This window comes from Aptenodytes patagonicus, chromosome 2, assembly GCF_965638725.1.
Source record: "Aptenodytes patagonicus chromosome 2, bAptPat1.pri.cur, whole genome shotgun sequence".
NCBI classification, from domain to species: Eukaryota; Metazoa; Chordata; class Aves; order Sphenisciformes; family Spheniscidae; genus Aptenodytes; species Aptenodytes patagonicus.
The window spans coordinates 65,597,103-65,609,069 of NC_134950.1; the positions used below are offsets into that span (position 1 = coordinate 65,597,103).

General features: G+C 44.5%; 1 long non-coding RNA gene across 1 annotated transcript; it reads left to right on the forward strand.

The window, feature by feature from the left end:
- Positions 1–1,800: 1,800 nt before the first annotated feature.
- LOC143156498 (uncharacterized) lies at positions 1,801–5,052 on the forward strand. Its single transcript, XR_012994636.1, has 3 exons — positions 1,801–1,867; positions 3,953–4,070; positions 4,565–5,052. It is a non-coding gene; the product is annotated as an uncharacterized LOC143156498 (long non-coding RNA).
- Positions 5,053–11,967: the final 6,915 nt, after the last annotated feature.

Consider the following 11,967-nt stretch of genomic DNA (forward strand, 5'->3'; position numbering starts at 1 on the left):
CCCGCCTACAGGGGTATCCAGAGCTACTCTTTCTCTCTTAGATCAAGACAGGGCATCCACCAGTCATCCTGTCTTCTTTCTTTTTTTCTTGTGTGCAGCATCTCATCAGCCTTTTGAAAAAAAAAAATTGGTATGCATTTTTCTAAGGACTGTACTGTTATACACCGTTGCTAGCAATATTACTTCTTGGTTGCATTAACAGCTATTTGTTGCCACAGTAAGTTAAAGATAACTCTAAAATAATAGTGTTAGAAATAGGATTCAAGTTTGCTTCTATTTGTTAGCCTTATTCTAGATATGCCATATCCCATGTCAGAGCATATTAGATATTCTCAAATCCTGACCAACTAACTACAGAAATCATATGTACACTTTGTGTGTGTATATATGCATAAGCATGTATGTAGATATACATACACTCACGGGATCTAATCCTGACATTGTTATAAAAAAAAAAATTCTTGTTGAAACTGATTCAGGTTTTTCTTATTACGTGTTGAATAATGGCTTTTGGTTTTGGCCAATTTATGTGCAAAACTACAAATGCTACAATATGTTTGTTAGCACATTTTACATGAAGTCACAGAAAAGGGACACCAAAAAGAGGTGACTTTTCAGTATAAACTGGACTGGTTAAACTTTATTCTAGACTAATTTTTACACTGTGATAAAGGTCTAGTGTTAATTTGTGTTTACTTCAGGGTACCTCTTCACAGTGAAACCTAAGTACCGTTTCCTTCACATATCTTATTCATATAATCATATAAGGGGATGCTTTGCTGATAAAACCTACCCAGGTAGTAAGAAAACAACTTTGTGGGGACGTCCAACAGCAGCATCTATACCTTTGAGAGCTTGATTGAGGTATCGAGACTTGGATGCCTAGTGCCACTGGGGGTGTCCTATGGTACCTGAGAAATATGCCCCAAGGATGGCAGACACAACTCAAACCCTGTGTGAACGCTGCCAGTGGAGTGGCAGCCGGCCAAATGCAGCACCTCAGAGCACCTCTAATAGCACTAGGTGCCTACACATAGCGGGTCAAGGTCTGCCTGTCTCCCTGGTACATCGTCCCGAGTCTTCCCTCCTGTAGGCTGTACATCCATGTTGTAGGGAATCAAACGCTCAAGGGTGGGATCATATTTTCCTACTGATTATTAATGTGAAATAAGAAATTGGAACATTTTAATTTCCATTTAAAATCAGTGGGCTTAAGTGCAAAAGTTGTTTTTTTATGTTAGATAAATACAGTTCTTAATCCTTAAGTAATGTCTCAAAAGAGGACTAAAAAACGTGGCAGTCAGCTAAAATCATAGAGAATAAGTAAAATAGTAAGATGCTGACAATAGGAGCTGAAGGCACAGAGAGATGAGCAGCCTCCTGAGACTAAGAACTAACCAGGTCACCATCTGCTTAGCCTGTGAAAGTGGAAGATCAGGCTTACTCACATAGTTATGGTTTTCCTTTTCAGTAGCATTACTCCCAAGAAGCTTGACTTTGACTCCTGATAGTTATTCCTCTCAGAATACAGCATTTAGCTTGTTTGTCAAAATGTTATACAATGCCTTGCTAGTTAAGGATGTCCATAGTCCGTGTTTGGACAGGGAATATTGTGCAACGGTGCCTTTACCGGTAACACAGGGGCCCGTGCCACAGTGGCTGGTGCCAGTGAGGAGCCACAGTCCCCTTGTGTCTGCTGGAAACTTCCACCTCCAAGTAACACGTAAAGTTAAAATACTGACACATGAAAAAAGTCTTGCATGCAGTCTTCTCACTTTATATATCCTGTTTAGCCTCCCTGGCTCATCTCCACATTGCTCATCGCTAAGGTGCGAAGGGTGCCTGTGTGTGCAAAACTTGCATATGGGTAAGTGTACATAACTGCACGCCCTTGTTCCCACCTACCTCTAGAGTCTGCCCCCTCTGCTAACAGAAATGCTCACTGCCAGCTATCTTCTACCACGGGGTTTTCTAGGATCCTAAAAAAATTTGCAGTTTCTCATCCCTTCCCCTTTTCACTTGCTTTCTCAAAAACATCTGGTTTTAGAAGACTTCTCCTCTAGAAAGATGCTCACTCTGGAATCAGTCAGAACTGCACACATTACCATAGCTTTGGTGCAAGTTACTCTCCCATAGAGAAAAAGTGTAGTACTTTGCCAATACTTATTGCCCCAAGGTGAAACTTAATTGATTTTCAAATTTATGCCTGGTATCATAGAATCACAGAGTATCTCGAGTTGGAAGGAACCCATTAAGGATCATCGAGTCCAACTCCATATATGTCCATATATGTCTATATTTTGAGCTGCAGACGCATGTCCTTTAAGAGGTAAATCATTACATACATATTTTAAACAGAAATACATGAATAGAAAAATATGAACAGTTCCTTGTTAATAGAGTGCATTTTTGTCTACTTAGCTCTACTGCCAAATATTTCAGTGACCTTCTTACCTGCATTCTTCAGAAACATATATGAAGAACAACTTCACATTTCAGGTCATTTTGATAAATGCTACATTAGATTACATAAAAATAGACCAGGAAATTCAAACTGACCTGCTAACAGTGCAAGCATGGTGGTATACATTTTTGCAAGCTCTTTGCAGCTTTTTTTCAACTGAAGTATGAGCTTGAACTGAACTCAAGACGCTTAGACATCATTTGGATATTTCCACTGGTTTGTAATGAGGCAAGTGAAAGAGCCACTGACTGTTGTAACGGGGCTTTCCAGCCCTGCCTGAGGAACACCAGTTCCTGCAAAGCTTTTCAGTTGATTCTGCAACCCACGCAGAACGAGTTGTTTTGAGACAGAGGAGGTTCCTAGTTACTTTACTCTCACACAGTTTTAAAAATCACAAATACTATCTGAAAGCATGCTTGCATTTTGTTATAGAATTCCTCTCAGGTTCTTTGTGTGAAACTTGCCACGTTCACTTACTCCTCAAGGCAGGAACAATAGCTCTGTTTCTTTGTGGACTTAATTTAAGTAGGTGTGTAAAAGTGCTTGCAAAAACATAACTAGGCATTTAATTTGGATTCTATTTGCTAAGAAACTTTACCCTTGGGAGGGGAAAGAAGCCAACAAAACCTTGCTTAAGCTTCAAAGTACACACTGCACAAGGTGCATCCTGACAGCAAAGAAAAACAGTCGTGTTCCTTATCCGATGAGCATTTGAGAACTTCAGTGTGTAACTAGGAAATGTTTTCAGTAAAGCTGACAGTTTACACACGTTCTTATTTCAGTGGATGTAGCTCTAACAGGACTTGGATGCATGTGCCAGGTGGGTAAGATGCTGACTTAGTGAAGATGAAAGCTAAGGATTAAATCTGTATTTCACGTGGCATGACTTTCTTTGCAAGTTCTTTTCTGATCTGATCTGATACTACATTAAATCTCAAAGGTAATGTATTGACGCATGATGTACCAGACTTGATGTTTATATTTGAGATATTTGTCTTTCACAAACTTGCTTTGCGGGTTTGCGAAAGATGAATTATACAGTGGCGGAGCTGTAAATACTGGCAAGCTGGACATCTTCACACATAACAGATAACACAGGGTAATAAGTGAATCTCTCTCCTTTTACTGCAATGAATTACCTTTTTATTAAAAAAACAGTACAACAAAAACAAATCCTTGAGAGGTTTGGCATTGTCAGCCTCCAGACAGACTTATATATAGCTGTACTTAAAAGAAACCAGACGTTGTGTACGTGTGCATGAATAATACTGATGTTGCTACCTGTCTTAAAATCATTTCAGTGATCTCTCACTGTGAAATAACATGAAGTGCCAGCCAACTGCATATTCCCCATCCTTTAGATTCAGTTACAATTTTTAAATTATTTTTATCTGTAAGAATAATTCAAAGATCATGCTAGCCATGTCTTGTCTTTTTATTTGTGGAGCTGAAGGGGATTTTTTTTTTCTTTTTTTTTCCTGAACTTAGAATTGAAAGTGTAATCTCTGTAATAGAAACTGGAAAATTTTCAACATGACACACTCCTGACATGCAGCCTTCTGGTGTGAAGAAACAAGTGGTGGCAGAGCCCTCATGTGAATTTCATGTAAGTTTGTATCACTCTTTTTTACACTTAGAAATTCCAGAGTGAGTTAGTACCGCTTTACTCGCCTCCTGCGCATTAGTGCCTTCCTGACAAGACAGCAAGTTCTGTACGCAGGGTTACCACCACCAATTTGGCAGCGACCCTGACATTCCAGGGACTGCTTCAAATGATACAGTTTCATTCAATCACAGTGGAAGGACCAGTAAGATCTGACAGCTACATCCTTTCTCAAGCCTTTTTTTTGGGGGGGGTTCTGGATACTGAAAGTTAATTATATACTCCATCTTCTATTGAAAAGCAGTGGAATGAAATAAAATACATTTTAAACAAACCAACCAACCCATGATGAAGAGATGTTGTGCTAGCTTCATTACTGGTGAACAAGCTAGCAATGACAGTCTGTGGTGCCTTTGCCAAGTCACCACTGTAATGTGCAGACAGAAGAGTATGGGCCCAGGAAAAATAAATTAATCTTCACCTGCAATTCTCTCTAGGTGGTGGTCTATCTTAAAATGGAATCTTCTGAATGGAACAGCCTGAAGACTTAAAAGACAGTATCCATGGGTCAAAAATCTGGTTGTCTGATTCAAGCAACCTCCGTATTCAGCAGCGAGGAAAAAAAAATGAAGAGATCTGGTTTATTGGTACGCTCATATTGATGTTTGTATCTAGAAAGCCAGACCCACAGAAAGATAAGTGATGTCACTCGTTTGCATGTTTTGTAGTGTGTATGCAAAACATTTTCATCGTTTGTGCTTATATACGATTACTTTATATGACCATTTATTACTATTTATTTTTATGATAGTGACTACTGTGATAACGAGTAGATAGCTGGCTGACTACCGTTCTAGACTTTTACATACCATAGTTGTTACACACTTCTCTTTACCACTTCTCAGCTGTACTGTAACGTGGCTTTAGAGGAACATAACTCGAGATTATTCAGGATCTGACTAAAGATTATGTTTGACTCCTCAAGTGCCTCTGTGAAGACACCGCCCAGTGCACATGTAGATATCCACAGCTCCTGTACTCCTGTGTTGCAGGCTTCAGGGACCTGTTGTGCGGCCATTTGCAGGGTCAGCACTTTAAAGATAAATACACTCTAGTGGTAACTTCTAACAGATCATAATTTTGCTAGAAAAAAAGCACCTTGAAAAGTCCACATAAATACTGCCTTTGCTTTGCAATAGGAATTTTTTTTTTTTTAGCTACAATTATGTCTTCAGTTATCCAAATATAAAAGCAGAAAGGATAAACGTTAAGCCTGTAGAAATTCAGCTTCACTTCTCGTAAGGTACACAATGTGTTCCTCGCATTTGGAAAAGAGGCTGGCATGATCCACCAAGGTGGAATCAGTCCACTTGTTTCATTTCTTCAAGACCTGAATAGAAAGCCTGTAACGTTACTCGCAACAGCAGGCCCTGACGATGCTTCTCATGGGCCACATGAAAGGATTTGCAGGCACTGTTACTTTCTTTTGTTAGAATTTGTGACCAAGTATTAGCCTTAGGATAAGGGGGAGAACTTCAAGCATTATCCCCTTTTTTTCAAATTCTAACTTCTACATGCAAACTTAAACTGCTATAAATAGTATTTTTCATTGAAAAAAAAGATTTTCATAGAATCATTAAGGTTGGAAAAGACCTCTAAGATCATCGAGTCCAACTGTCAACCCAACACCACCATGCCCACTAAACCATGTCCCTAAGCACCTCATCTACAAGTCTTTTAAATACCCCCAGGGATGGGGACTCAACCACTTCCCTGGGCAGCCTCTTCCAATGTTTCACCACTCTTTCACTAAAGAAATTTTTCCTCATGTCCAGTCTAAACCTCCCCTGGCGCAACTTGAGGCCATTTCCTCTCCTCCTATCGCTTGTTACTTGGGAGAAGAGACCGACACCCACCTCACTACAACCTCCTTTCAGGGAGTTGTAGAGAGCGATGAGGTCTCCCCTCAGCCTCCTTTTCTCCAGGCTGAACAGTCCCAGTTCCCTCAGCCGCTCCTCATAAGACTTGTTCTCCAGACCCCTCACCAGCCTCGTTGCCCTTCTCTGGACACGCTCCAGCACCTCAATGTCCTTCTTGTAGTGAGGGGCCCAAAACTGAACACAGTATTTGAGGTGCGGCCTTACCAGTGCCAAGTAGAGGGGCACGATCACTTCCCTACTCCTGCTGGCCACACTATTTCTGATACAGGCCAGGATGCCATTGGCCTTCTCGGCCACCTGGGCACACTGCCGGCTCATGTTCAGCCGGCTGTCAACCAGCACCCCCAGGTCCTTTTCCAACAGGCAGCTTTCCAGCCACTCTTCCCCAAGCCTGTAGCGCTGCATGGGGTTGTTGTGGCCGAAGTGCAGGACCCGGCACTTGGCCTTGTTGAACCTCATACAGTTGGCCTCAGCCCATCGATCCAGCCTGTCCAGGTCCCTCTGCAGAGCCTTCCTACCCTCCAGCAGATCAACACTCCCGCCCAGCTTGGTGTCGTCTGCAAACTTACTGAGGGTGCACTCGATCCCCTCATCCAGATCATTGATGAAGATATTGAACAAGACCGGCCCCAAAACTGAGCCCTGGGGAACACCGCTCGTGACCGGCCGCCAACTGGATGTAACTCCATTCACCACAACTCTCTGGGCCCGGCCGTCCAGCCAGTTTTTGACCCAGCGCGGAGTCCACCTCTCTAAGCCGTGAGCCGCCAGCTTCTCGAGGAGAATGCTGTGGGAGACGGTGTCAAAGGCCTTACTGAAGTCCAGGTAGACCACATCCACAGCCTTTCCCTCATCCACTGGGTGAGTCACCTGGTCATAGAAGGAGATCATGTTGGTCAAGCAGGATCTGCCTCTCATGAACCCGTGCTGGCTGGGCCTGATCCCCTGGTTGTCCCGCTCATGCCTTGTGAGCGCCCTCAAGATGAACCACTCCATAATCTTCCCCGGCACCGAGGTCAGGCTGACAGGCCTGTAGTTCCCCGGATCCTCCTTCCGGCCCTTCCTGTAGATGGGCACCACATTGGCAAGCCTCCAGTCATCCGGGACCTCCCCCGTTAGCCAGGACTGCTGATAAATGATGGAGAGTGGCTTGGCGAGCACCTCCGCCAGCTCCCTCAGCACTCTCAGGTGGATCCCGTCTGGCCCCATAGACTTGTGAGCATCCAGGTGGCGTAGCAGGTTGTTAACTGCTTCCTCTTGGATTATGGGGGGTTCATCCTGCTCACCGTCCCTGTCTTCCAGCTCGGGGGGCCGAGTACCCTGAGGATAACTGGTCTGCCTGTTAAAGACTGAGGCAAAGAAGGCATTGAGTACCTCAGCCTTTTCCTCATCCTCGGTGACAACGTTCCCCCCCGCATCCAATAAAGGATGGAGATTCTCCCTGGCTCTCTTCTTGTCATTAATATATTTGTAAAAACTTTTTTTGTTGTCTCTAACGACAGCGGCCAGACTGCGTTCTAGCTGGGCTTCTGCCTTTCTCATTTCTTCTCTGCATGACCTAACGAGATCCCTGTACTCTTCTTGAGACGCCTGCCCCTTCTTCCACAAGCGGTAAACTCTCCTTTTTTTCCTGAGTCCCAGCAAGAGCTCCCCGTTCAGCCAGGCCGGTCGTCTTCCCCGCCCGTTCTTCTTACGGCGTACAGGGACAGCCTGCTCCTGCGCCTTTAAGACTTCCTTCTTGAAGATCGTCCAGCCTTCCTGGACCCCTTTGCCCTTCAGGACCGTCTCCCACGGGACTCTCTCAACCAGTGTCCTGAACAGGCCCAAGTCCGCCCTCTGGAAGTCCATGGTTGCGCTTTTGCTGGCCCCCCTCCTTACTTCACCGAGAATTCTACCATTTCATGGTCGCTAAGCCCAAGACAGCCTCCAACCACCACATCTCCCACCCGTCCTTCTCTGTTAGTAAACAGCAGGTCGAGCGAGGCACCTCCCCTGGTAGGCTCACTCACCAGCTGTGTCAGGAAGTTGTCTTCCACACACTCCAGGAACCTCCTAGACTGTTTCCTCTCTGCCATGTTGTATTTCCAGCAGACGTCCAGGAAGTTGAAGTCCCCCACGAGAACAAGGGCTAGTGATTGAGAGAGTTGTGCCAGCCGCTTGTAGAACGCTTCATGTGCCCCTTCATCCTGGTTGGGTGGTCTATAACAGACTCCCAGCAGGATATCTGCCTCGTTGGCCTTCCCCCTCATCCTTACCCATAAACAGTCGACCGTATCATCATCACAATCATTGAGCTCTAGACAATCGAAGCACTCCCTAACATACAGAGCCACCCCACCGCCTCTCCTTCCTCGCCTGTCCCTTCTGAAGAGCTTACAGCCATCCATTGTAGCACTGTAGCACTCCAATCATGAGAGTAATTTTCTTCTCTTGAAGCTGCTTAAAAATTTCCTTTTCCTAGATTTTATGAATTTATAAGAAATTCAGACAGATCCTTTCTAAGCATTCATTAAAGCCTGTATGCATTCTTTCCCATTTTTCTCAAACATTTATACTGCAGTTATAACAACAGGAAAAGTTGGGAAACCACATAATTTTTATCATTTTTACTTGTTTGCAAAAGGTTCTCTACATTACAAGAGAAAAATTTAACAAAAGGTACCTAGCAGCGGGAGAGCATTTTCTTTATGTGAAAAATGGATAACTATTTGTACTTCAAACGAGTTACTTGGCACAACTGGGCTGCGAACCCACAGAGTAACACGAAGTGAATAAGAAGGTGCAACCTTTAATGAAAGAGCAAGCGTGGGGACCGCAAGCGCCGTCACCTTGCTGGCATGTCACAGCACAAAGGTGCAGTCATGCCCTGACGCGGCCACACCTCCTCTGGTTCCCAGAGCTAGCGTGGCCACGAGGTCTCACGGGACCAGGCTGAGCCGAGGCGTGCAGGCTCGCTCTCGATCCCTTTTTACACGAGGGGCAGTGGGGACCGAAATGCTGGCTTCGTTCCCTCCCTTTTTCAATTGATATTAAAAAAGTTCCAGGTGCTTACATCCTAATTATTCTCTTTCATGTTTTCTTATGGGTGTAACTGCATTGTCAGAATACAGATATATGCAGGTTTTCTTCAAAAACTTGCTACTCTGGGAAAAAATAATGGCAGTTAACTCTTATGGACAGTACTGTCGACTACCCGACTATCCTACAGACGCCATGCAGTGTCCTTCGAGGGCCTGTCAGAGACATTACCTGCATGACCATCGTCAAGTCATGGGGTTATTTTTCTAAACAAATTTGATGTGCAAGAAAACCCGTAATTCAGAGTTGGTAAGTATGATTATTGTGACTGCCTTTGTCCTGCTAAATGACTGACTTCTGGTAGTAATAATCACAAAGCTGTGTGTGCTTCCTGTACATGAACAAACATGGAGTAGTAAGTAGGAAAGGCAGACAGAGTTTTAAGTGACACAGCTAAAAGCAGAGCTAGTACTACTCTTTAAATGAGCAACATTTCTAGTGAAATCAGTATTTTGGTGTGGAAGAAATATAGCAACTGCAGAATCATTCCTAATGTCATGTTCTGTTAGAAAATAAATATATTCTATGTTTATAATCCATTTATAAATGAATTTATTAACGCGTTACTAATTAATCATTGACTAATTCAGTTTGCATTTTAATATATTAATCAGTATAAATATTTCAGAACAAAGAATAAGCATTTGAATTTTCAGCACGACTTTAAAATTATGTACGTATCTAAACCAGAATGTTAAATGTAGGTATGTCTGTAAACATTTAATAAACAGAGCTTAAAAGTACAAAAATTATTTTTGGTAAAGATGTAATTTTCCTTTTATTAATAGCGATTCTGCCTTAATTGTTGCTTCTACAATACCAATGGCTCCCTCTTCAGGCTTTTCCTAAAAAATGTTGCCTCTCCATTTTCTGTTAGAAACATTGACATTTACAAAACTCCAGCTTTCACGATCATGCCTTCTACGCCAGTATGTTCCCCCTCAGTAAGCAGATGATGAAAGAACCGATGGACCAGGCATGCCGACCTGGATACTACAAATATTTAGATACAGGTGTTACTTGAGGCTCAGACCTACAAAAATTCTTAGGCATATAAAAGGAATTTGTAAACCGCAGAGAAACTGAGCTTGAGGGACATCAGATGGTTGTTTTACCTGTTTTCCCATGCTGAAAAATATCAAGAACAATTAGACTGTTATTAATTAGACTGTTCTTAATCAGATCATTCTTAAAACTGCCAACGGTTTCCGTAGTCTCTCGATAACCTATCAGAGTTCTTAAATGTCCTTATAAAGGTAAATACACATATAACTGAAGATATCTTTACTGCAAATTAGGGAGTCTTCCTCTGTGTAGATTTGTTATTATACAGCAGACAATTAAAATACGTGCTATAACCCTGAGGTACTGGACAAAAAGATGATACCTTTCTGCTACCTATGTTCTGTGTGATACTTTATCTACTGCTACTCCTATGTTTTAAACTTTGTTCATTGATTTCAGTCTTTACCAAGACTCTGGTCATCCATCTGGGTTCTCTATTTTCATCCGATGAATGGCTCAGGCTGTAGTGACTGCTCATCCTCAAACCATTCTCAGTGTCTTTACAACCCACTTCAGAACAGGCAATACTGTGTCATAAGGCTAATATTAGGCAATGACTAATTGGCTAAATGAAACGGTAAGTTGTCAGGCCCAGTTAGTAAGCCTGACTGTGCCTTATATACACTGTATGACTGGAAAAAGTCAGTGAAACTCCAAACACATTCACAATGGGGTGTTCTCTCCACCCCACACCCCCCTGCAATGGCCTTGAAGAATGCTAAATGCTGTTTTCATACTTTGACCTACTAAAAAATACTGGGCAGTCATAATATAAACGGTAAACCTGCGTTTTTAAAATCATAAGCAACTGGGAAAAAGCAACTGCATTCCACCACAGATGTTGAAAGACGCTTTAGAGCACGCTTCTTTAATTTTGTTATTAATCATGTGACTTAGCTTTAAAAAGGGGGAGAGAATAGAAAGTGTTTCAGTATTATGGTTTCTTCACCAGCTTACAAACCGCAACATGTTTTACAAATTGCCTCCCTCTCTCCCTTATTCAGCCGTTTCCCTTCTGAACCGTATCCTCTGAAAAACTCCGAAAGAAGTGCAGCCAATTCCTTGGAGAGTTTGTATCACCTTCAACCGGTTGTGTTAGGGAATGACTGCTGTGCACTGTCTCATCTAACCCGTTCCTTCCCACTCCTCCAAAGCATCCCTTACATAGACGAGAGCAGATTCTCACCCACTGTCCGTGCCAAACGAGACGGTAAAACACCAGTTTATTTCACGTACACCCCTGCGTGGCACAAGCTTGTCACCGTGCAGTCCAGCGCCAGGAGCTGCCGTGGCAGAGGCCACACGTACGCGAAGCTTTGCCAGGCGCAAACGAAGGTGCAGTTTTGAGCGCTTCAAATACCGCATCTGCCGCCCCCTGCCAGCACCGCCCGCCCTCCTCCGCCCGGGACCCGGAGCTGCGGCCTCACTGGCACGCACACCCTCATCCCGGGTCAGCGCCAAACCCGGGCAACCCCTCGGGGCTCCCGCCTTCCCTCAGCACCACGCAGCCTGTCTCCCGGGCCCTTCCCGGCGAGGGAACCGGGTGGATCGGGCAGCAGCAGGGGACAGGAGCGCCCCAGGGCGCCGGTGCTCCCGCCGCCGCCGCCGGGCCCGGGCAGGGGAAGATGGCGGCGGCGCGCCCCCGCCGGCCCGCCCCCCCGCGCGGCGGCCGTTGGGCGCAGCCCCTCGCGCCCGCGGCGGCACGCGAGGCTGGGCGCTCGAGCAGCGCCCCGCCGGCTCCCGCCCCGGCGCCGCGTCACGTGAGCGGGCCTCGCCCGCCTCCCTCCCCGCGCTGCGCGCCTCGCTCTGGGCGTGAC